A 25,802-nucleotide genomic window follows, 5' to 3' on the forward strand; every position below is an offset into this window, starting at 1 on the left:
ATGTCAGTTGCTAAAAGATGCTAGTTTAACTTTGAATGCTGACAAATGTGAATTCCAGAAGACAAAAATGAAGTTTCTTTGGCCATATCTTTTCTAATGGGATTATGACATCTGATCCAGCTAAAGTGCAAGCGCTATCTGCTGCTAGTCCCCCACATGATATTTCCATGTTACGTTTATTCCTTGGGATGGCCAGTTACTATTCTAGATGCATACAAGACTTTGTCACAGTCAGTACACCATTGTGAGAATTGAAATTTGATGTTTGAATGGTCACGTGACTGTGAGGAAAGTTTCAAGAGAATCGAGCAAGCCATCAAAATGCCACTGAAATGGCCAACTTTGATCCTGAGTTTCATACTGAGGTTGTAGTTGATGCTATCCCTGTTGGGTTAGGCGCAATTCTTGCACAGCACAGTGGACAGCCAAATTCCCAAAGGCAAATCGTGGTTTACACCAGTAAATGCTTGTCACAAACTGTACGTGCTTATTCACAACCTAAGAAAGAAAGCTTGGCAGTGGTATGGGATTGTGAATATTTCCCTGTGTTCCTATATGGAATCCCTTTATCAGTAGTGACCTCTAGCACTATTGACAATATTTGGCGATCCTAAAGCCAAGATGCCTCCTCGTATTGAACATTGGGGTCTGAGATTACAAGAATACAACCACACAATTGTTCATTGTCCAGGGAAAAATAGGAATTCTGCTGATTATTTTTCAAGAGTGCAGTTATAATATCCTAAAACCCCATTTAAGACAGCTGACGCCTACATAAATGTTATCGTAAAAAATCAAGCACACCAGCCACTATGTCATTAGAACTGATTTTGAGCCAAGATAGTGACATGCTGAATTTGAAAGCCATTATTACTCACCAATATTGGAACCAGAACTCCCAACCGCTCTCCAATGACATATAAGTGTGTTTAAAATTCTGAAATGTCAGAGATGAACTGTCTGTAACTCAAGAAAGGCCTCATCTTGCGATGTACCAGAACTGTCATTCCTGGAAGTCTACAACAACAAGTAATTGAAGTAGCCCACAAGGGACACCGAGGAATAATTGCCACAAAGAGAGCGCTTCAAGGCATAGTCTGGATTCCTCATCTACCCGAAACCGTTGAAAGCGAGTTAAAGGCCTGTCACTTACGCAACTGTCTCTTATAACACATTACTCAGCACCCATTAAACATGTCAGAATTGCCTAACCATGCTTGGGAGAGATTTGCTGTTGATTTCTTTGGTCCTCTTGAGAATTGACATCATCTAAGGGTCATTGTTGATGAATACTCTCGCTTTCCACTGGTAGAAGATCTTTCATCCATCACCTATGAAAAAGGTTATTGGAAAATTAGATGGCATCTTTGCAACATGGGGTGTCCCTCTGACCTTGAAATCTGACAATGGCCCACCCTTTATTAGTCAAGTGTTCAGAGACTTTCTCAGCCATCACAATATAATGCATTAGAAAGTACTTCTCTTTGGCCCCAGGCCAATGGCCAGGTAGAACGATTCATGAGTACTCTCAAGGAAACTGTGCAGCTTCCTGCATTAAAGAAGCTCGACCTCCAGGTTGTTTTGAATACCACTCTTTGGGTTTAAATATCGACCCCTCACTTGACTACAGGGGAAAGCCCTGCAACATTAATGTTTGGGAGATCCATGATGACCAAGTTACCTTAATGGACCAACCTCCCATCAAAAAATATGAAAGACATTTACACCGAAGGTTATGTTCACAAACGGAAAATGAAAATCTATGCTGACAAGCTAGAAAGATCAAGTCCTAGTTTGACAATCCAGAAAACAGAAATCTGATGCTCCTTTCGAGGCTGAGACCTTTACTATCACTACCGCTAAAGGACACACGGTGACTGCTCAATGTCCTGGGAAGAACCTTAGGAAAGATTCTTCTCATTTCAGACATGTGGCTCACCACTCACCAAATAGACTGTGTCCAGACAGACAGTTAATGATCCTGCAACTGCTGTTACCATCTCACCCATGCAGATCACTAACTGCGAGCTCCCGGTTTTCAATAACCCAATCAGGAGGTGTGATTCAAGGGCCAAGAAGGCTCATTGAAGAGTTATAAGTGCATATGTGTTTGCAATTATTTATGTATCGATTTATTCATTTATTTCCTTGTTTATTTATTTATTGTAAAAAGTTGTAACTTTTTATTTAACAAAAGGAGAGATGTAATGTTGTGCAAGTAAAGAATGACAGAACTCTTTTTGTTCCTGATGAACTCCAAGATTTGGGACGTAAGCGTTGGAGGGTACTGAAGTGAATGCAGGTTTAGAACATTGAGTTCTTGCTTAAACACTGAAGAATAAAAGTATGTATAACTACTCTCCATGTGTGGTGAAGTCATTGGTGAGTACCCGGGCTGGATAGGAGGCTACAGAACTCACCAGGGTCTTATTACTGTAATAACATTACTATTGGAGCATAGTTTAGGTGGAGATCTGTAAGAAGGTTATCTTCAAATTACAGTGGATGCAAAACCAAGCTGATAGACTTTGTCTCAATCTGAAATTGTTTGATTAAGTCACACCAGCTCTCAAAGAACTTCACTGGTGTTTGATGGTCTAGATAATGAGGGCCAGGTGTGCATAGTTTATGAATAGTGGAGGTCTTAAAAGCAGAATGCATTGCCCACAATGAAAAGCTTTTCTAGAAGAGCTCTTTCAATGTTTCAGAATCCCAGAACAAAATATGGATGAGATAATGGACGTTATTTCCATTGGAGTCATACAACTTAACATACCAGAAATATCTAAAGGTTAGTATGATTTGCATTCATGAACAAAGGATAAGGTGGCTAATCATCTGGCAGAGGCACGTGGTACAGGCGGAGTACTCTCACAGTAACCATCACCAACTCCTATGGAAACTGTTATAAGAGTCCACTCTGCAGCCAAAGCATATTGTAGATTTATGCAACAAAGGACCAAATAAACAAAACTTTTAACGGCCCCATTCTGGGAATCGGTCTACTTGCGACTGGAAAAATGCATTTTCAAATGTACAAAATGTGATTCAGTAACTTGTTACCAAATTGCATTTTACATTTGCGATTCAGTATTTAGAAGAAGCGTGTTCAGGGCGTCCCTTCTAAATACCGAATCAGTGTGGTATATATTACTGTTTTGCGATCGTATTCCAGTTGCACAACAGTAATACTTTATCACCAGCTTGAAACTGGTGGTAACCATTCGCAAATGGGGAGGGGTCCCCTAGGGACCCATTCTCCATTGAGAGGGTAAATAAAAATAGTTTTTAAGTGCAGACAGTGGTTCCACGGACCACTGCTCACTCCTAAAAAAAAACCTCCATGGTTTCATTTTTTTATTTTTAAAGGATCCCGTTTTCCTATAAGCAAAATGGAGTGCATATAAAAAAAAATAATGATTGCATTATTAAAAAGCAATCAGAGACATGGTGGTCTGCTGACATCGCTGTGATGGCTATAATCCCTAAAGAGTCGCAAACTGCATCCTCCCTCATTAATATTTATGAAGTAGGTTGATTTGTAGCTCACAAGGAATCGCTAAATGAAACTCAATGAGTTTTATTCATTAGGCATACAGATTTCCTAATTGCGATTTGCAGAATATCGCAATTAGGAAAACGGTATTCCTAATGTTTGTACATCTGGCCCATAGATACTTCTAAACATCAATCGATGACCTTTAGTAAGAATTCCTACAACTTTTATAAGTAACATCATGTTTAGGTATGCATTCTTATATTGTAAATAACATTTATTGACAGAAAACTCTATTGAAATTCCATTTCTTTCTTTTACTGCATTATAAAAGTTGTAGTACAAATATTGAGGTTGAGGTTTGTAATAGTAAACCTTATCAAACTTCATATACAACGCAAAATTACATTTTAAACAACAGTATGTAAAAAATGCAAAAATGTGTTCATTTAAAGTAATCCAAACTCATAACTTTAGATATAAACATGTAGCATCACCGAGAAAACATAAAAGTGAGCAACACCAACTGAAGGACTCCCATCCAGACATGAGCTGCTCTTTCACCATTGCCAGAATTCCCTGATGGGACTGATGAGCCCACCAAAGCCAATGAAAAATGACTAACAACTTTGAGCAGGTGACAGTTGTGGTGGCAGGTTATGCAGTATTATTGTTCAGCTTGTAGAGCTCAATATGCCTTGAGGCTTCACAATTGCTTAAAGGCTTGAAGGCCACAATTGTTTGGATGGTCAGAGCCCTAAATGCTCTCTTTGCAGTGCCTTCAAAATAAAAATATAAATATGCAGTTATTTAGAGTCAATCATACATGTCACAATTGGTAGATGGGAAAAGAATTTTTGCAAATCCGTGGAGGAGTTACTCAGTTAGAATGTAGAAAAGCTGACTGTCTTTGGCAATACATTGGCAAATACCTTGCAGCTGGACCATGTTACTCAGATGCAGACATCATCATCCAAAGGTCCATTTAAACACAGACTATTGCAACATTATCCAAGAGAACTGTCAATATCCAAACTGAGATGGTGGTACAGTTGTAGGGATGTGGCACATGGCTTGTTGTTAGTGACATCAACTTTAGAACACACTCAAGCCAGCAACATGGCAAGACCAGTTGATTTAGGCGGAAGGGAAAGTGAAGAGGCTTCAAGCCTAGGTAGCCTCTTATGCCTGAGGTTAAAAATCTATTGCACACACGGAAACATAATCAGGTTCAAATGAGTCAGGGACAGAAAAGGCTCATGTTTGTAAGAGAAGCAGTGCAACCAGAGGAGAAAAAAAAACACATAATAAATGTCACTGTTCTGTTTTTTATACTTTTTTCCATCTGTATGACACTGAAGATGTTCAAATGCTTAATATCATTTATTTGTTCAATGTGTTCTGAACCCAAACATTAAGATGATAAAAAAAACCTGAGTAAAAGGACAATTTGTTGGTTATAACAAACATGTTGTCTATAGTACCAGTTTTTGTGTTGACATAACTTAAAAATAATGTGTTGCTCTGCGCTCTGCAGCATTAGAGGCATCATGTTAGGGTTGTGGTCTTCCATCCTCTAGATTCAAATCTGATTCAATTTGCAAATTGGAAAGATCACTTCTTATAGCAATGTTATGTAACAATGTACAATGTGCATGTAACCATTATCTTACAACAGATGTAGGACGCTATTGTAGAGCTCCACCATTCTTGTGCAGAAACCTGAATCATCCTTTGAAAATGTCAAAAGTGTGCTCTTTTACAAAATGTGTGGCTCTCAGGTTCAAATAGGGTGTCAGTATCCAAGGATATAATACATAAGCAATGTCACCAACAATGCAACACATGCTTAAATTACTATTGGGAACCATGGTTGTTTGACATAAGATAAAGCTTGGCAAGCAAAAATCCATCTCCAAAATCACCTTGAGGCACACAACAATATATCCCACTGTGGCGGAACATATACAAATCATCCCACTGTGGCAGGACATATACAAATCATATGTGCTGCCTGGAAAGTGGGCTACATGGTCTGTTATGATATAAGAAACATCACACACAACCTAGATATTGAGAGAGTGACTATTTTTGCAATTATGAAAAATAAACAAATTTGAAGAGGGCCAACATATGGCAATATGTGTACCAGCTACACAGCCGATGCTATTTGGGAATTGTGCAATCCGATAAAAAGTTTTGCATGTTGTAAGTCCTGTTCAGATACAGGAAAACTATTATAATTATCATTTTTTTGCAACATAACATCAAGGAATCTTCTAAAAAAAAACTCCCCCCCGTGACAGCGATTACTCCCTGGCAATTCCAGAGGCTAAAAGGGGCAGGGAACAGAGTATTTGAACATGCAGTTGACTAGTATTGCCTACTTGTGTTTGTAGCAGGGCATTTAAATCTGCAATTAAATCTAAAATAGCCTTACTACTTTGGGCATCATTAGGATGCCATCCTTTCGTAGAATGGGACCGCCCGCCATTGGTGCGGGTGTCTCATTGGTGACATTAGGATGCGCCTGCCACACTGGCGGGCGCATCCTGCATTCTTGACATTATGGCGGGCGGTGATCTCAGCATCTCCCGCCGCAATGACAAGAAGGCATGTTGTTCTGTTCCATGCACAACGTGACAGGCACCGCGCGGTGCCTGCCATGTTGTGCATGGAACAGCAGTCCCCCATGTGCACCTCCCAGAATCCCTGGGGGCCCGCTACGGGCCCCCAATGTCGAATGCCTTAGCCACGGAAAGGCATGTACCTGCCTGCATACTAATTTGGATGGCGGTGTCTCCCAGACACCGCCACCATATTAACAGCTTTTCGGCCCGGTAGGCAATCGGGCGGATTGCCTACCAGCGGAAAAATGGCAGACGGTCTTTCCGTCCGCCGGGGTCCCCCCGCCAAGGTAATGTAGCAGGGGGAAATTTCAATGCGGGCGGTGGTTTTTATTGGGCGGATCGCCACCGCCATACAGTGTCCGCTATCCTAATGAGCCCCTTAGTCTTTAATTCTCATAGATATCATCCTATGTTTGGTTAAAAAGAGTAACCCTAAAACTCTTCTCCTGTTTCCTTCTCCTCCTCTGCATTCCAGCCAAGATCCTCATTGCAACAACATACTAAGCGGCCATTGTGAAATGGCCTGATGAATTCTAGATGAGTTTTTAAAGGTTGCATCTGATTACCACCTTATTGAAGTTGGTGGTAAATTGCAGGTGCAAAAAATGCATTTTGCGACTAGTAGCAAATTGTGACTGCTTCATACATACTAATTCCGATCCACTAGCAGGTAATTCTTAATAGCGATTTGGTTTTTGGAGTTGTAAGAAATAGCGCTTCTGAATGACATTCCCTCAAAGGAATACAGCTTTTTGCATTTGCAAATGGCCCAAAAAAGCGATTCTGACTTTTTAAATGCAAAAATCTTTCGTACATCTGGCATCTACTGTCCAATTTATCTACATGGTTTCAAATTTCAGAGCGTAGTCGCTAGTAAAATTTAATAGTGACATGCTTGACCAGTAGCAACCTTAGATCTAGCAAAGCAGATCTGATTGTTTAATGCAGATGCACTCTGAATACTACCGAAGCATGTACTGTCCTTTTTCTCTCAAAATCTGCACTCACCCAGCCCGGACGTGAGCAACCAACCACATTTTCCACCATTCAAAATGATCTTTTCAGAGAGGCATTTTCTGTATGGCTAGGCGTCACAGAGCCACCCTTCTAATAGTGAATAGGGCCACATTAAGAACAATTTTTTGTACCAGCCAGCTCAGCAACAATTTCACAGTGGAGGAATTCACTGAAGTTGTCTCGGCCAATGATGTCTCAGCAGGAGGAAGTCCCAGAAATTGAGTCCATACCTTTTGAAGAGACCCAGCCCTGCAAAGTAGGGTTTGTGTCACAATGTATCTCTATAAATGTCAGTGAAATCAAATGAATTCCATTTTAGTTTTCCTTTAAATGTGCCCCTTTAGCTATTCTCTGTACTAATTATCTGGGCCATGTAAAAAACAAACACTCAACTGTCATGAAAATGGCATCTCGGATTAGACAAAGTATAGAAAAAAACATACGTGTGTATCTTCTTAGACACGACATGAGTACATGCCATGCATGAAGCACTGTGCAAAGCTGGGAAACGCTACCTCGATCATAAAATGTGAAGTAGAGGTGTTGCTGTGCTTCAGCTAACAATGTTATTATGATGCCAGTGAGCGTGTTTTGGCATGTTTTCTATTCCGATTTGTCAGAACTATATTAGAGTTTTTTCGGAGTGACCGTAAAACCCTTTGGACTGGCGACCCATGAAATGTCACAGACCACAAATCCTTTAAAAATCGACAGGGGACAGGTCTAATCCCATTGTATGCAAGAGGGATTACGGGGTTTGCTAGGACCATGCACCTATAATTCTAATAAAGCAATGCAGCTACCCTGACCTTACAGATCTCCGACCAAATTAGTGAGAGAGTTGATTCATCAAGGAAATGAGGATATGGAAATGGCCGGAGTGGAGCTAGCTGCATTGGAGAAGACAGTGCATCAACTATGCCCCAGGTTTCCTACTGGAAATGAGAAGTATTGAATATACACATTTGAATAGCTTTCTCGCTGGCATGGGGCTACTCCCCTTGAGTAGTTTCACTGAAGTCATATACAAGCTTGAGAATCTGGTTCATAGTATGGAAATCACTGAGCAGAATTCAAATAAAGTGACTTAGCATTTCATCCTTCTGAAGCTAAAAGAGTTGATGCAAAGGAATCTATTGACAATGATTCCTATTATTCGGGCCACATCATAGCTCACGTTTTGGAATATGCTTTGCAACATCGGGTTTCCATGAGCTGGGTAAACGTCTGCACTTATAAGGATTGTATATGAATCGTGTCGAAGAAAGAAAACCAAAGTGCAGCAATGTATAATTCTGACAAAGGTGAGCAAGAAATCAAAAACTAAGGAACTGAAGAAGATAAAGGGGTCCTTTTCAAAATTCGTTGTGCTCAGTTTCCCAGGAGCCCATTGATTGCAAAGCAGCCTTTGTTACTTTCGAAGCAGAGCTGAAGTAGGTGGTTTTAACTGCCTATTTCCATCAGCTTCTCAACCTAAATTCTTCCAGGGCAAGTTCAAAGGGAACGACCACATGTGAGTGCCTCATCAGCATGACATTTGCTTTGTGTCCTCTCCTCTCCTCCAGACATCACCGGAAACTAAAGTTCCACAAAGCAAGTTCATCAGGGGAAGTAACAAAAGGTCTGTCTGTCCAAGTGCAACTGTAAGCAGGAATACATCAAGAAATTGTGCCTCCGGGTTCTCCAAGAAGCATGTGCTTGGAGAGACCATGGGGAGATTTACCAAAAAGTTCCACAAGGCAGCGCAGCCCCCCCCCGCGAGGCTGCCCTGCGATCCGCAACAGGGAGGGAGCAGAGGAGTGCCCTATCTTCAGAGATATGGCTCTCTCCTCCCCTTCCCCTTGCGCCAGCGCGGATTTTAGCGGCGATATGCCATGCACACACCTTAGCGCTGTAGCGCTAGGGTTTGTTTGTGAGTCTAGCATAGGTTTTGTACAGGAAGGGTACCCTTCCTGTACAAAATACCATGCCTACATAAGATGCAAAGCTTTTCCCAGTTTGCATGCATACTGCACAGTGCAGCACACATGCAAAGTCAGAAAAGGAAGGAGCAATGAAATCATTTATTTTTCCTTGCACCTACTTGAAAAGGGCGCAGTTTGCTCATGCTCAATCCAATGTACTTTACTTAGCAAATTGAATTTAGCATGAGAAACCTTGGGTGGTTGCATGGGAATGCCCATGCTCCACCCTTGGTACGCCCCTATGGCACAAAGTAATGCAATTACTTTTCCGTTATTTCCAGCAAAAGATATTGCGCTGATTTGCGTCACTTTTGTGACACGAACACGGCGTAAAATCTTAGTAAATCTTCCCCAATGTCTCTCAGGAGCTGGGTAGAGAGACAATGCCAGAAAACAGATTGAACTTAACACAGTTTGTGGAGCTTTGCATTCTCTGAAAGTGGTATCTCAACACTCCGACATTTGATGAGATGATTTCCTTAATCTCCATCTTGTTAATTATCATTTTGTTATATCATTCAGACTGATAATGGCTGCGATTTACCCTTTTAATTAAAAAATGCTGAAGTGAATTATTTCTATCATGATATTTTTTCTCAATAATGCATTCACATTATATGGCTGCGTCGAATTCCTGCACGGAAATTACAATTAATGTTCATATTATAATCTATTTCGTGACACCACTACTAAATTTCTTTCTGTTTGTCGTTGTGGTTACTTCCATAGCAAGCGAGAACAATGAATGCAGCTCCCTGAGCAAAGAACCACCTTCCAGTGAAACAATTGAAAGGATGATCCGCTTCTGAATTTCCTTTCCCTGAAAGTTTTAGTCTGTAACAAATGAACGAAAATTTATGGAAGGATGTTTTATTTAGTCAACTGCTGCAGCTCAGTGCCCTAGGACAGGGATCAGTCTGTAAGATAGCACATATTTTAAACCATAAAACTGGCTTTAAAACTGTTTTAGGATAGATGATTAGAAATTCACATTTTAAGCACTGGAGTCTTGGGGCTGCCATACTACAGACCTCCAAATTAGACCCAGGTACCCAGTTTAGCACTTGACTTGAAGTTTACAAGGCAGACTTTACTCCAGGAAGTGCTTTCGGCTCAACCTCAACAAGGCAACAAATAGCAGTCACTAACAAACAAGACTAAATACAACATACAAAATGTCAAATATGGATACTGTTGCAGAACATTCACTAAGGAAAATCAACAGATCTCAAATAAACCCCTAAATCTGAACTAGACAACAAGGATCTGCAGCCCACTTTTCCGTTTCCAAACAACCAAACTCTCTAAGCTCTAAAATCACAATTCCTTAATTTCTGTCTCCAAAGACATGTTTTAGGTAACACACGGTGGCTTTCGGGAAGATACTTGTATATTTGAATCAACAAAAACACAATAGTATGAATAAACCAATACAGTAGGAGGCGGACAGGGAAAATTTAACACTGAGACCACCAGCAAACATTGCTACAAGATAGAAAAAGTATTTGTGATGATATTTCATATAGATATTGTAGAATGACATTTATACAGTGTAACATCCCATTAGGCCGGTCAAATTGTGACTCCTTCCTTTGGGAAATCGCTGTTTTTGTAATTACAAATAAGGAATTTGAAATAGGGATTTCTTCCCAAATTGCGAATCGCCATTTGCATGTATGAAGCATTTTCTAATTACAGTTCTAGGAAACACAATTACCACCAATTTCAATCTGATGCTAACCAGGTGCAACCTATATAAACTGTCCCAAAATGCATCAGACTCTTTCACAATGACAGCATTGTATGTTTTGGTGAGGAGGATGTGGATTTACGCTGGTTATGCAGAGGAGGAGATAGGAGAGGATTTTTAGGGTTAGGGTAACCCTGTTCAATCAAAATTAGAAGGAGATATTTGATAAATACAGGCTCAGTAGTCAGGTCCTTTTAGAATGTATTGCTCATCTACATCTACAGACCCCCTCGGAGAGAAGCAATGCTATTCCACCGCATGTGCAAGTACTGTGTTGCCTATACCTTTTGGCGTCTGGAAGTTACCAGTGAGTAATAGCAGTAGCAGGGAGAGTGTCACAAAGTGCATTGTCATGTTTTTCCCAGAGGTGTTTTTAATGTTATGTTGTCCAAAACTAAGAGTAAATTATTTTTTCTGCCTCTCAATAGGACTTACAGCATGCAAAAATATCATTTTAAATTGTCTGGCACATTTCCCTAATGTCATAGAGTTTGTTGATGGTACACATATTGCAATCCTTCCACCATCTGCTAATGAATTTGCAAATCTAGTTACTCCCTCAATACATAGTTGGTGTGTGATGCATCATGTATAATACCAGACCTTTTAGCCCAATTTCCAGGCAGCACTCATAATTGATATATGTTCCGCCACAGTGGGATACACAATATGCTGATTCTAGGTGATTTTGGGGACAGTTTTCTACTTAATAGGCTTATATAAAAAACGTAACACCCAGTTTAGCATGCACACTAAAAAGCCATACTAATTTCTGTTTTTTGTAATCTTTTAGGAGACAGTGCAAGTACATTACGGACTTTGATCTTGTCACCGTAGTTGCATTCAAGTACAAGGAGTAAGTGGAGATACCAGAGTGCTCAAAAAACTACATGGTCTGTCATAGATAAGATATTTTGACTCCTTAAGCCGTTGACTGCGGCGCGAATTCCACCGCGGTGCTGGCAAAATAATGAGTGGGCGGGGTTCGGACGGCCCCCGGCTGTCCTCCGCACACGGCCACTGTGACGTTGGATGGCCGGGGGCCGTCTGACGCATGTAAGGGGTTAAAGGATGCTTCAGGTGTCTGCACAAGAGTGGTGGAGCCCTTCAGTACCATCAAACATGTTGCAAAATCATAACTACAAGTGCAATGTTGCACAACCTTGCTAATAGGAGGGTTCTACACAATGTGGAGATTGAATCTGATTCTGATCCTGAGAATGGAATACCACAAATACAAAACCAACAGGGTGCCTCTTGTGCTGCTAGGGGTAGAGCATGTCATGCTGAGATCTCTACTAATTAGTTTTAAGGTAAGGTAAAAGGAAAGATTGGAAATGAAAACAATACCACATGTTTGATGATGGTTTTTTTGTTTTATTCAGGATTCATTCTCATTTTGTGTTGAAAAATCAAATAATTGATATCATGAACAACTTTTTCCACAACCGTTCAGTGTTTTTTTGTTAAGCAAACATGATAAGAAGTGCAATGCATATGAACTGACAATAAATAGATTAGTACCTTCTTCTACCCCTGCTTTCACTTCTTTTCTCAGCAGCGCCTGCCTGTGTAGTATCACCAACATCTGTACTAGATGTAAGTTGGAGTGTGTGCCTAAGGTTTGAGACATCGCGCACAGAGAGGTTACCTCAGCTTGATGCCTCTTCACTATCCCCTAACCCTACTTTTGCAGGGCCTGATATTAAACTTGTTTGAATGTTTTCTAAGGCATATGTAACCTGCACTAAGCCACAGGCTACATCACTAAAGCATTGACTCATCTGAGTTTGAATGTTGACAGTGGACCTAGATAAACTGCTAGTAGCCTGTGCCAGACGGTGGATGGATTCGCTTAATGTATCAAACCGTGCCAGGTGCTGGTGATGCCTACACCTTTGTGTTGAGTGGTCCTATTGCAATGTTATAACACGTCTATCTATTGGATCAGTGAATCTTGCAATGTTGTTATTCATTGTGATCTGACCATCCCCAACTATTTTTCTAAAAGCTCTATTGCCCAGTTCAACATGGTGGTGGATTGGACTTATCTATGTTGGCCACCCCAACAACACACTCTGGCTGAATTGTTTTCTTAATCATGGTTTCCATGGGTGTTGGGGGTGGCTGCTGAGTTGATCCTCTAGCTGGCCCATGTGCCTCTGCCAAGTGACTTGCTACCGTCTCCTTCGTACGTGATCCTAAGCTGTACCACCTTTTCCTGATTGCTGGGATGGTACATTGCATCACTCCAAGGGAGCGGATTTTATACAGGATATCATTCGAGATTTTATTTTGTGTGCTTCTGGCACAGTGAATGAGCTCTTACCAAATAACTCCTCGTTATGGCCAACACACTACTCAGTGGGGACCTCCAGCTCCTTCACTGAGAACTCAAGCTTGCACTTTTTAGCTGCAGGGTCTTTGTCTGCCTCTTCCCTGGACATATTTGTAATGTTTGCAGCCAAAGATTCACATGAGAGTCCACAGATGTACTGCTGCAATATCCCTCACTTCCTCTGTGTTACAGAACCCTAGGAAGGGTATGCATTTGAACACTTCCTCCTAGTGATGTCATGTTCTGTTCCCAAAAAGCGACTTTTCCTATCTTCGATTTCCTATCACCGATTTGCAGATTTTGCAATTCCCTATTAGGAAATGGCAAAATAGCAAATGCGGTTCTTACCGGATCGCTAATTGTGGAAGGTGTACTTTCATACATTCCCATCAGCAATTTCCTAATAGTGATTTGTAATTTGGAAATTACTGGCCATACGTACGTACAGCTGGCCCTTAGCTTGGCGCATCTTTTACATTTTGCAGAGGGCACTTCTGGAGGGAGTGCACTATTCCTACCAGCCCCAAAGGCACAGAAAACACTTAGAGTTAGGCATCTGCCATTCTGTGGTACCACTAGATAAAAAGGCAGGTGTTTACACCATCCACCACAGCCGTGTGTGGGTGCACTCCCTCAGCCCCATGGCTATTTGTTCACCTGACCACCATGGGCTGTTACAATTTTATTTTCCTTTATGCTTGATAACCTCACTAGCATGTTAAGCAGGTGCTCTTGCCCTTTACTGGGGCACCTCCAAATCAGTACTTAGGATTAATTGGGGGTCCCAGCTCACACAGTCAAAGATGGCTCACGCTGCCTGCCCAATACATTTCTCTATGTTGCTGGTGATAAAGCCAGGTTTTTTCTGTTCCACCTGTATTCATGCTCCCCTGTGCCTCCTTGTCTAGAACTCAGGAGCAAGGCAGAAGGCAGCACAATAGCTGGGGGTGGGGTGCTCTTGACAAGGCATCACAGGGCAGGACCCACACATGGCAAAACCTGGAACTCCCTGGACTGGTAGAAGTTGGTGCTGGTGGTTCCCCTACATCTGACGAGGGTAATTTGAAGGCTACTTCAACAGCGCTCATTTCCTTTAGGGAGAGCCAGAAAGCAACAGGCACCCTGGGGGTGAAAGACAGATCAATCCGATGCAGTGATGGCCCCGTCCTCTAGGTCATGGCTGCAATTGACAGAGGTGCTGCATATAACCAGCCATTTTAAAGTCAGATATCTATGGCCCGATGGCTCGAGTTAGACGAGGTTTGTAGCTTTCTGCTCCTGATGCCATCTACCAGCCACCAGAATTGTTCCTATGGAGCCTGCTGGTCAACAATTGTTTGGTGAAATTTGTGTTGATGGTTGCAACGTTTTTATACTCCCTTTTCACAAATGCTTCCTTCTTTTCAGTAGCTGTGGGCTCTGAGACTTTGAGCTTGCCCTCCTGTCCAGCCCTTGGTAGTCTCTTAACTTGGGTTCTTTCTGCAGCATCACCCCAGGGTCCTCCAGGCTGACCAATCTCTGTTCCAGCACTGCTGCAGCACCCAGATCTTCAGTCACTTGCAGGATGCTCATATGAACAGCAGGAGACTCTGGCAATACATCCTAGGTGTACGATATTGGGTTTTTGGTAGAGGTGGTTAAAGGTTAGATGCCATTTAGGGGTCACCAGGGGTCCCAGTTGTGACCCCTGACTTCCCCCTTGTGATTTCTGGCCCTGCCCTTGCAGCCCCTGACCTCAGAGGAAGTAGGGGAGCACCACAGATGGGGAAGAAAAATGGGGCTTACAGCTCTGTTTACATTTAGTACCTGGGAAATGAAAAGAATGCTGCTAATCCCCTGAAACAACACAATTGTGCTGCTCAAGTCACATGTCTGTGCACATTGTGTTTTTTCTCCACAGAAGGGGTGGGGACGCCGATGGGCACATAGGGTGGGGAAGCCTTCTCTGAAATGTATTTTCTATAAACAGATTGTCTAGTGCACATTAGAAGATTTCTCGTTGAACAGTTCTGAGCCCTGATGTACAAGAAAAAGGAACAGAAGCTATAGCCAGAAAACACTAGGTAGGGAAATATAATAAATAAACGTTTACATTTTACCTCTATTTAAGATTGCAGCTGAAATCAAAATACGAAGGCAGAAATTGTTTGCCCACTCAACTTGCAAAGCCATGCACACAAAAGCATGATTATATTATTGCCTGGTCCATTTCCATGTCTGCTGCTGCTGCTGGTTCTTCACATGGTGCAGGTGTATTTGTTACAAAATTGTAACAACCTAGGCAAATTCTCCCAGTGGGCGCGTGCTGCTGTCTTCCAGGAGCCATGTAACCCAGTTTAATGATGGAAGACTCATCCTGTCCAAAGTTTCTACACTGCCTCTGTGCAGCCCAGTCTGAGACAGGTACACAAGGGAGTTGCTGATCACATGGAAGAATCCGTCCACCAGCCGCCCTAATGACCAAGTGTTGCCACGGATGCTGCTCAGTGAGAGAATGACCACTGTCTCAGACTGGAACCCATTTAAATAAAGGGGCATGCCATGACAGGACAAGCCCAGGTCTACAAAACACTGGTGCCTGTTAACCATGTGTGGTTTGGAACCTCTGTGGTTCTATCCAGTAAGGCTTCATTACATGTGAATGTTTCTATATAGGTGAAGATTGCTTTTTAAAATAGAGGTACTTTACCAACCAGCAGTGCTTTACTGAGGAGGGATGCTTCAATCAAGAGATTATTTACAGAAACAGGTACTTCACATGCAGGTGCTTACAGTAGGTGCAGTTTACAGGAGTTGAATGCATTACAAGAGTGGAAATTACAGGAAACAAGTGTGTTGTAAGACAGAGGTGCATTACCAAAGGGAGGTAGATGTTGTAAAGAAGAGGCTTACTTTACACAAGAGGCATTGTTTACAGCAATAATTCTCAAAGTATGGCCCCCGGTCAACACCAGTACCCAACTGCTGTTTCTTGACTCAGTACTACCAGTGAAAACAATTTAAATAAACAGGCAAGCATTTATTTAAAGGTTAATTGAGGTTAAAGAAAGGAAGAAACTAGGGTGTCTTGCACCGCTTAACATTAGGAGCACCTTCATTTATTTTTTTGTATCACATTTTATTGAGTTTGCAGGTGCAAAAATGATAGTACCTGAGAAGCGATGGATAATAGCTAAAGATTTCTTTCCCAACCGATTACCATGAACTATCTGACAACTTGCACAGTCTATCCCATCCCGTAAATTCTGTTTCTGACCCGAGGTCAAGTAATCATATCATTGCTGTCCCTTCATATTAATCTCTGTGCTTAGAACTGCTGCTCTCGCCAGTGTGCGGCCTCCTTCAGTTCCTTCCGGGCCTTTGCGTGGTTCATTCTTTCGACTTCCTATGATCTACTATCCGACTGCCCTGGAGACATTGACAAGCACTCCTCAGTGCTCCCTTCTGTCACATATATTCCTGGTTTCCTGAAGGCATCCTCTGCCCCTCGTACACCACTTTTCCAGGGCTCTGCACCTCTGCATTTCCTTCATCCAGTCTTGCACCCATGGTCAGTCCTCACTCTTCCATTTCCTCACAATTTCTCTTTTGGCAAGTAAGAATCCCAGATTTACAGGATCTTTTGGTATGATGTCACGTCCAAGTCCCTCCACATGACTAGCAGCAGCAGTATCACTGACCCTTCAACTGGTGTGCCCAGTCAGCAACCCGTCCAGAACAGTTCTAATATTGGGAAATCCCATAGCATGTTGAAGAATGTCGCATGTTGGCCACGCCTTGTAAGCACATGTCATCTACCACCTTCCTATTTTGTGCAATAGTGTTTTGTATAGCATTTCATGTGTAATAGTTTGATTTGAATCAAGAAAAAACATGTCTATATCACCACTTCTCAGGGGTAGTGTAGGGTGTCTCCCCAGTCATTGTCATCTATTTCACCTACATTTGCCTGCCTGTATGCCCTTACTTTACTCATGTCTCAGGAGCACCTTAATTTTTAAAGACATCATACAGCAAATGTGTAGAAATATGATAAACTATCTCCAAAATTCAAAAAGTGTATTCCATTAACATGCAGAACCATTTCATGTTAGTACATCAGATTATGTCAGTACATTGAGATTTTTTTTTTAAAGTGATAGTTTTCAAACATGAATGTAAAAGCATTCATGCTTTCCCCTGACTCTAACAGCAACGCCAATAGTGACATAAGAGGCAAGTCCATTGTTGTATGCGCCCTTTCATTGGCCTGGATTGCTATTATACATGAACAACCTTATAGTTTATTAAATCAAATGCAGGAGAAGATTTCATACAGCGCACATCCTGAAGTAATGTATTTTGAGGTCCTCTTATATGTTATGAAGAAAAACTGAGGGAAAAGGAAATAAAACAATTGCCTAGGCTCACACAGTTTGGTTAAGTGGGGAAGCTGAGACTGATCCCAGGTTTTCTGGTTTCACATTGTCATACGTGCTTTGCTACTGGTACATACTACACAACAGTTTTCTTTAAAATCATCAACGTGCTGGAATCAATGTGACCCTCTGTCACAACATAGACCAAACGTTTTGTCCCCTCGGAAAATGTTTGCGAGTCCCCATGGTTTAAAGGAACAGATCTTCACAAGGTATATTCTTTACAGTATGTGCACTTTACATGATTTGGGTGTATTACAGGAGTGTGGTGCACTAGAGACAAAGACAGCTATACTAGGAGAGATCCTGAAGAGGAGAGAGAGGCTTCAGAGAGGCGTGCTCTGAAGCCTCTTTCGTTCATTGCAGACATGTTTTATTGTCTGCTGGGCTGGTTTCTACTGTTGAGTTCCCTGATATTACCACTAACATTACTTGCAGCAAGCTCAAAATAGCTGCAGTCTTCCATACATTACAAACTATCTATACAGAAAGTTCACAATTGCTCCAATTTTCAAACATAGGACACTTTTATAGCTATCTTGTTCGGTTATAGGGATCACTTTTATTTTGGTGCCTGTTGGACTTGGCCCTGCTTGCAGGGTCATCCCGAAACTTTTTGACACTTTAGCGCTGGTTAGCAGTGCAAAGTGTGTGTGTTGTCGGCCTCACATAGGCTTACATTAGGAACCCCCATGGTAGAGAATATATATGCCATGTTTTGTATGTGTCTGGAATGCAAATGTTAAATGCTGCGCAATGGTGTAAGGAGGGTTAATTGCAATGCTTTAGGGATGTCACTTTTAGAAGTCACTGTTTCTGTCTGCTTTGTGCCTGCCTGCCTGAAGTAGGTTGCAGGCCTAGTGCTCTAAGTGACCAAGGCTGACTCCGCCCCTGGGTTGTGTCCGTCTCACACACCCCCAGCTTTTGGAGGGAAGCCTGGCAGACAGGGTGCTCTACACCTCCACCAAAACCAGTTGGGACTGGTATCCCCAGAGAACCTTCTAGAAGCGACTGGCCCTTTCTGGTAGGTTTGGTTAGGAGTGTATATATCGAGGAGCTGAGCCTCCATGTGTCAGAGTTGTGCGTGGACTTTGATTGAGAGGGGACACTCTGCCAGGAGGTACCGCCGCAAGGGCCTGTGTGCTAGCCCCTGTGCCCATCTATCCCCCTCTGTTGTCCACAGAGCCAGTGAGAGCCCTTTACTGGAGTGAAGACTGCTGTGCCAGGAGGAGTGCCATGTTACGGGGGTTGACTGTTCCTAGGAACTGCTCTCCTGTCTTGATGAGTGCCCACTGCCTGCTGATCTTGCCCAACATTGCCTGTCTGCTCTCCTGCCCTAGTGCCTCGTGAGTGCCATCATTTGGTTGCCTGCACTCCAAGGAGGTGAGGAGCGTGGGTGCTACCTTCTCCTGTGGGACCCTGAGTCTTGGCCAGCGCCTTAGCGCCTCGTGAGCGCTGCAACTCTGTCTGCGTGACTTTGGGATTAGAAGAGGACTGCTCCGGTGTTTTTTCCATATCCCTGTGCTCCAGGAGGGGAGGAGCATCTGTCCCCTGCAGCGCTGAAGCTACAACATGCTTCAACATGCTTCAAGGGTATCCTGGCGTGTGGGATTCCCCCCTGCGCTACTGAAAATAGCGGGTGCCCACACCGCATCTTGCCGCCTTCGCGGGTGCCCTCCCCGCGTTTTCGAGTATCTTTGCAACCAGCGGGTGCCCACCCCGCGTTTTGCCTGCCTTTGAAAACAGCGGGTGCCCACCCCACATTTGGCAGCCTGTCGCGGGTGCCCACCCCGCTTTATGCGCACTTTAATCTTGCGGCAAATCACAGCTGCAGCCCAGGGCAAGAAGAAGGAGAGAGCTGCCGGGCTGCCTGCGGCGACCCGGTAGGAGACAGGAGCCTACCCCATATTGCTGCCCTTCGCGGGTGCCCACCCTGTGCTGTCACCTTTGAACTGAAGGTGGGAGCCTACCCCATGCTTCGTGGATGGAGAGAGGAGCGCCGGAGAAAAGAGACAGAAGACAGGCACCCGCGCCTCCCAGTGGGCGGAGCCTGCCGAGTCGGAACCTCGCGGGCTCCATTTCCGCCTCTCCCTGCCTGGGGGAAGCCGTCCGGAGCCTTGCGGGCTCCCCATCCCAGTCCTGGGTCCTAGGAGGGGGTCCGGGTGGAGTCAGGTGAGGACACGGCCCCGGCGCGGCCGGCTGCAAGAAAGCGGGAGCATCAAAAGGAGAGTTCCGACGGTGGAGCCTCGTGGGCTCCTGTGGCCACAGAGAAGACCAGAAGCCTTGCGCTGCTCCTCGGAGACGCCGCTGAGTCCGCAGCCACCAGGAAGGAGACGGGTGCCCACACCGCATCTTGCCACCTTTGCGGGTGCCCACCCCGCGTTTTCGAGTATCTTTGAAACCAGCGGGTGCCCACCCCGCGTTTTGCCTGCCTTTGAAAACAGCGGGTGCCCACCCCGCATTTGGCAGCCTGTCGCGGGTGCCCACCCCGCTTTATGCGCACTTTAATCTTGCGGCAAATCACCGCTGCAGCCCAGGGCAAGAAGAAGGAGAGAGCCGCCGCGCTGCCTGCGGCGACCCGGTAGGAGACGGTAGCCTACCCCGTATTGCTGCCCTTTGCGGGTGCCCACCCCGTGCTGTGTCACCTTTGAACTGAAGGCGGGAGCCTACCCCGCGCTTTGTGGATGGAGAGAGGAGTGCCAGAGAAAAGAGACGGAAGACAGGCACCCGCGCCTCCCAGTGGGCAGGGCCTGCCAAGTCAGAGCCTCGCGGGCTCCATTTCTGCCTCCCCCTGCCTGGGGGAAGCCGTCCGGAGCCTCGCGGCACACATCCATTCCGGCAGCCCGCCTGCCGCCAGCAAGAGGAGCGTAGCTGAGACCGGAGTAGCTCCACTGGGATCCTGGTGAGTGGGGCCCAGTCGTAACTTGGTGGGGGGTGGTGTCGGGGCACATGGCTGGTGCTCACCTCCCCCCTGTGGTGCTCTGGGGGCACCGGGGTGCCCGTGCTGACTTTACAGCTGCCCCATCTGACAGCGGGCAGCTGCAACGTTGAGGGCACTGTTGATTTCAGGAGTCCCGGGGTGGGGCTCCCAATTGCCCAGTGGTGCCAGGGACCATTGGTGACTACCCAGGTCCCAGCTGCACCGCAGGTAGCGGAAGCTGCACCTTTCTGGGGGCATTGTTGATTTGAGAGTCCCAGAAGAGGGGCTCCCCCGATCCCAGTATTGGACCGACTGTGCTTTGCACAACTGCTCCACCGGACAGTGGGCAGTTGCAACGATTGGGCAACTTTTCTTTTAGAGTCCCTGAGAGGGGGGCTCCCCAGGAGCTGTGGCGCCAACGGCTGATCTACAATGTTGGGGGCAGTGATAATGTGTGCAGATTGTCCCTAAGGTCTTTACACTTCTGATTTGATGCTTAATGTATTGTTCATGTGTTCAGGCCTCCTGTGATTTGTGCCAATGTGAGGCTGAGGATTACGCTTAATGTCAGGATATGATGTTCTAAGTTTATGCCTTTTGCAGTGTTGCATAGAGTCATGTTACGGTCTCACATGGGTATACCTAATGCTTTAATGCTGGAAATGACTACTGTTATGCCTAGGGCGTAAGGGACTTATGCTAATGAGGTATGCCTCATGGGTCGCTCATGCTTTTATCCTAATGCTAATGTTTTCCCCTAATGCTTGCCAGGTTAGTGTTCGGCATAATGTTCTATGCCACATGCTGCTGATGAGGTTTATGCCTATTGTTGTGCCTGAGGGATGCCACATGCATATGTTTAGGCCTACTGAGAGCACATAATATGTTTTATGCCTAATGAGGTGCTCAGATGTTATAGATTCACGCCTGATCTCATATGGTTATACCGAATGTTGCTGTGATTCCTGACCTAATGTGTTTATGACCCATGTTAAAGGGATTTATGCAAATGCGATGTTGCTCAGTGCATGATTGTGCCAGTAGCTACTGGCCGTTACCCCTTGTTGCTAATGGACTCTCATTTATCCTGTGATGGTTCTGGCAGCGGCCCGATTGGCCCTGCCCTGTACATAATTCCCCTTTAAAGGACTCCTGGTGCCAGTTAGCACAGTGCATTTACAACTGTGATTGCCTTATAACGTGTTTTGCATAATACATATGCTGTTTTCACCTAACCTGGTGTGGAGTCTCTTTTGTAGTGTGCCTACTGTGTCGCCTGTGAGTGTGTGGTGTGCAGATGCTTTACACAATCCTCCGGAGTTTAGCCTACCCGCTCCGCACCACGCTACCCCGTTTCTAACAGTGCCCATGCCTATTTTCTGTCCCAGTGGGACTCTGAAGAGGGGTGCTTTAGATGAGAAGGGTACTTTAGAGAAGAGGTGTGCTTTACAGGAAGAGGTGACCGGAAACAAGCATCCTGGGACTAGTTTTGCGGTTTACCCCTCACCAGCCAAGCTAGGTTGAATCCAGTGGCACACTGAGCAAGGTACCCACGTCTGGGCATACCAGTCCCAATTGGGGCGAAAAGTGCTACGCAAACAAATGATGGACAGAATGCTGAGTAATTCATACATTTACCCCCAGTCAAGAGATCTGCATTAAACTTGGGTGGCATGGTGAGCAAGAGAGCATGAGAACAATGGATTTAACCCAGATCTCTTTAATGGGGGGGAATGCTTTGATTTGTTCTGCTTTCCGTTCATCATTTGTGTGTCTTTTGCTTTCTCGCCCTGAGTGCACCGGATATGCACAGATGTGGGTTCCGGGCTCACTGTGCCACTGGATTCAAGCTAGCCTGGCTGAGGAGGGATGAAACCCGGAAAACCGGTCCTAGGGTGCTTGTTTCTGGTCCAGGGAGGACCTGGCTTGGCAGTTCAGGCTGGACTGTTCCCATGAGGCACAGGGTCAAGACTGATTTGCATATGGCTTGGTCTAAACTGGGGTAGCATGGTGAGCAAAACAACAATGGATTTAACCCAGATCTCTTTACTGGGGGTGAATGTTTTGATTTGTTCTGAATTCTATCCATCATTTGTGTGTCTTTAACTTTCTAAAAGTGGCATTTCCCAAAAATTAATTTAAAGTCTGACTTTACCAGTGTAGAGGATTTTAAATTAAAATAAGTGGGTAAAGTATTTTTCTAGCTGTTCCCAAATTGAATTTAGCATCTTCAAAATGTAATTCGGTAAACTAATGTTAGTCTATGGAAGGCCAGTCATGCAACAGTGAAAAATTACTTTAGGGATTTTCACTGCCAGGACATGTAAACTTAAGTATACATGTCCTACATTTTTTATGCAATAATTCTTTATTAGTATCTTTAGGCACAGTGTGTATTAAATTAATACAATAAACAATGATTGTACTTGTAGCATGGCACTTTACAAAACTTCAACCGATCAAGTTGCATGGAACAAATCAAACCCTTACTTACAGTCATGTCCTATTTTTTAAATACCTTGCACCCCTCCATGTGGGCAGTTAAGGACTATGCTAGAGGTGACTTATAAGTATTAAAATTGAACATTTAGGCCTGGTAACATGTTTATTTTGACAGGTTAAAATAGCAATTTTAAAACTGCACACACAGGCTGCAGTGGCAGGCCTCAGACATGTTTTCCTGTGCTACCTTAGTGGGTAGCACAATGAGTAATGTAGCCGCCTTGTAGAAGTTAATTTACAGGCCCTGGATACATATAGTCCCATATACTAGAGACCTATAAGTGAATTAAATCTGCCAATTAGATGTATGCCAACTGTACCAATGCATAAAAGGAAGAGCACAAGCACTTTACCACTGTTTAGCAGGAGCAAATTGTGCGGAGTCCTAAAGCCAACAAAAAAGGGTTTAGCAAAAGTAGGCAAAACTAAATCTGGGAAAATATCATGCAAAAGATATTCATTTCCACAGTACTTTAGTCCCCATATAATCTCTCTTATTTCGCTATCCCAGAATTACCATTATTGGGAGTCTTGGTAGTTATAAGGGCAGAGAAATAACAGGGAATACACATGTATCCGAAGAACGTGGGAAGCAGTGTTTCTGCTCCGATTCCTGCATGTTTTCACTAATTGGTTCATTCAGAGATTTCACCTGTTTTCAGCAGACACAATTTCTGCATGAAATACTACAAAATATATTCCGAAGTGCCCAATAACACTTGTTACTGAGCCCATAAAATGAACCAGCAACTGATAATCATGGTCTGTTGCTCCTACCCTCTATCCAGGCCCGCATTATTAGAGTTGGGCGGTTGGAACCGGCCAGTTACTCACCCACACACCCAGCTTGATTGCAAGGCTGCACTTCAGGGCCTGGGCAGATAACAACGTATTGATTTTTGCAAGGTACATGTATTGGCTCCAGTGCTCTGCATGTGATGTTATTTCTGCCTGATTGACAAAGCTCAATTTACACAGTGATTAATGGGCAAGGTACGTGTACCGGCTCCAGCGCATTGCATGTGATGTTATTTTTACCTGTTTCTAATTGACAAAGCAAGTTTCCATTTATGGCATTATGGTCTATGTGTTTTGGTGTATAATACAAAGGATATTTTTCTATTTCCCGGTGTGAAGTCTCTTTTGTGGGGTGCCTCGCGTGTCACTGGTCTGTGAGTTGTGCAAAAGCTTTACATATTGCCTCTGTGATAAGCCCGACTGCTCTGCCAAGCTACCAAGGGGGTGAGCAGGGGTTATCTTGGGTGTGTAACTCCCTTATCTTGACAAGACTGGCGGGATCTGTCTGGCTTAGGTGCATACCCTAGCCAACCAGAAGCCCAATATATAACAGGGACGGATATTTTTTACACTATCAGATGTTATGTCGGGTGGCCCAAAAAACATAGGGCTCCCAGGATACTGAGACATGCATCTCAGATACACTGACACTAATCTTGCAAGCAGATGAGGACACTGGAGGTGTGATGCACCTTTACCAGGCGATCCATGCAGGCACAAGTAAACTACTACCACATAAACGTTGCAAGTGGGAGGTGAAATGCATTATGCCTTACCTGCTATCAAATAAAGAACCTCGTCTGAAATCCCTGCTTGTGGCTTCTTCCTTCGGCGCTGTTGGAGGTTGTTTTGGATTTGTTCGTGTCAGCCAGAGACACGTAAAGGAGTCCCGTTTCATTAAGTTGACTGCCTGCTTTCCTGGTTCCTGCTCACGCAGATCTTGTTTTTCGCCAAGGTATTGGCGTGCGGCAGTCCACCTCCAGAGTGCAGGATAAGCAAGAGAGGCTGCCGGTTGGCAGTCCGTGACTTCACGGAGGTAGCTGGTGCATTGTAACCAGCCCACGATCCTGCGGATCTGTACCCTGCAGGTTGAAACGTAGTGCGGGGACTCGAGGGGTCCTGAAGATTTTAATTGGACTGAAGAGAGTGCGCCCAGCTCTGCAGACGCTTCAAAACACAAAGATTCATCTTTGGTTTCTCCACGTTCCGCTAGCCCAGGTATGAAGCATTCTGGAAGTTGCAGTGTCTACCATCGTGGCAACTCAGCGGGCGATCACATGGTTGGGGGAGGCGCTTACTCCGTAATGAGGTAGTGCTGCAGAAACATTTAAAAGCTGGGAGCTACGGATTTTCAGTTGGGCAGTGGCATCTGAAGAAGGCATTAGCCGAAATGCATTATGCCTTACCTGCTATCAAATAAAAAACCTCGTCTGAAATCCCTGCTTGTGGCTTCTTCCTTCGCCGCTGTTGGAGGTTGTTTTGGATATATATATATATATATTTGATAATACCTTTATGATATATGTCTTCTGCATTGCAATAACTTGGTTGCCAATACTCCAGGTTGCTAGCAGTATCAATTGGCATTTAGGCCTGTTTTGAGCTGCAGATAACAGAGTTACTTATGCATCAACCATTACCATATAATCTGACAATTAGAATTTGATATGCAATTATGCTGCTAATTCCACTTGAACAGTTTATTGGTTTTATTGTTGCAAAATTTTATCTTTGGATTTTAGCATTTTTATGAGATTTTATTAATGCTATGTTATGTACTCATAAATATTTATTTATATATTTATTGGGTTTAGCGCTATTTGCACTGTGATATTTATCACTGTACTGTATTGCGTAATGATTTGCACTTGCATTGTGATATATTTCACTTTAAGGACAATGTGTCTTCCATGTTTATGAATTCTTGTGGGAGTGACTTTTCACATGTTTAGAGCACTAGCACTTTAAA

Source organism: Triturus cristatus, chromosome 7 (genome assembly GCF_964204655.1).
Source record: "Triturus cristatus chromosome 7, aTriCri1.1, whole genome shotgun sequence".
NCBI classification, from domain to species: Eukaryota; Metazoa; Chordata; class Amphibia; order Caudata; family Salamandridae; genus Triturus; species Triturus cristatus.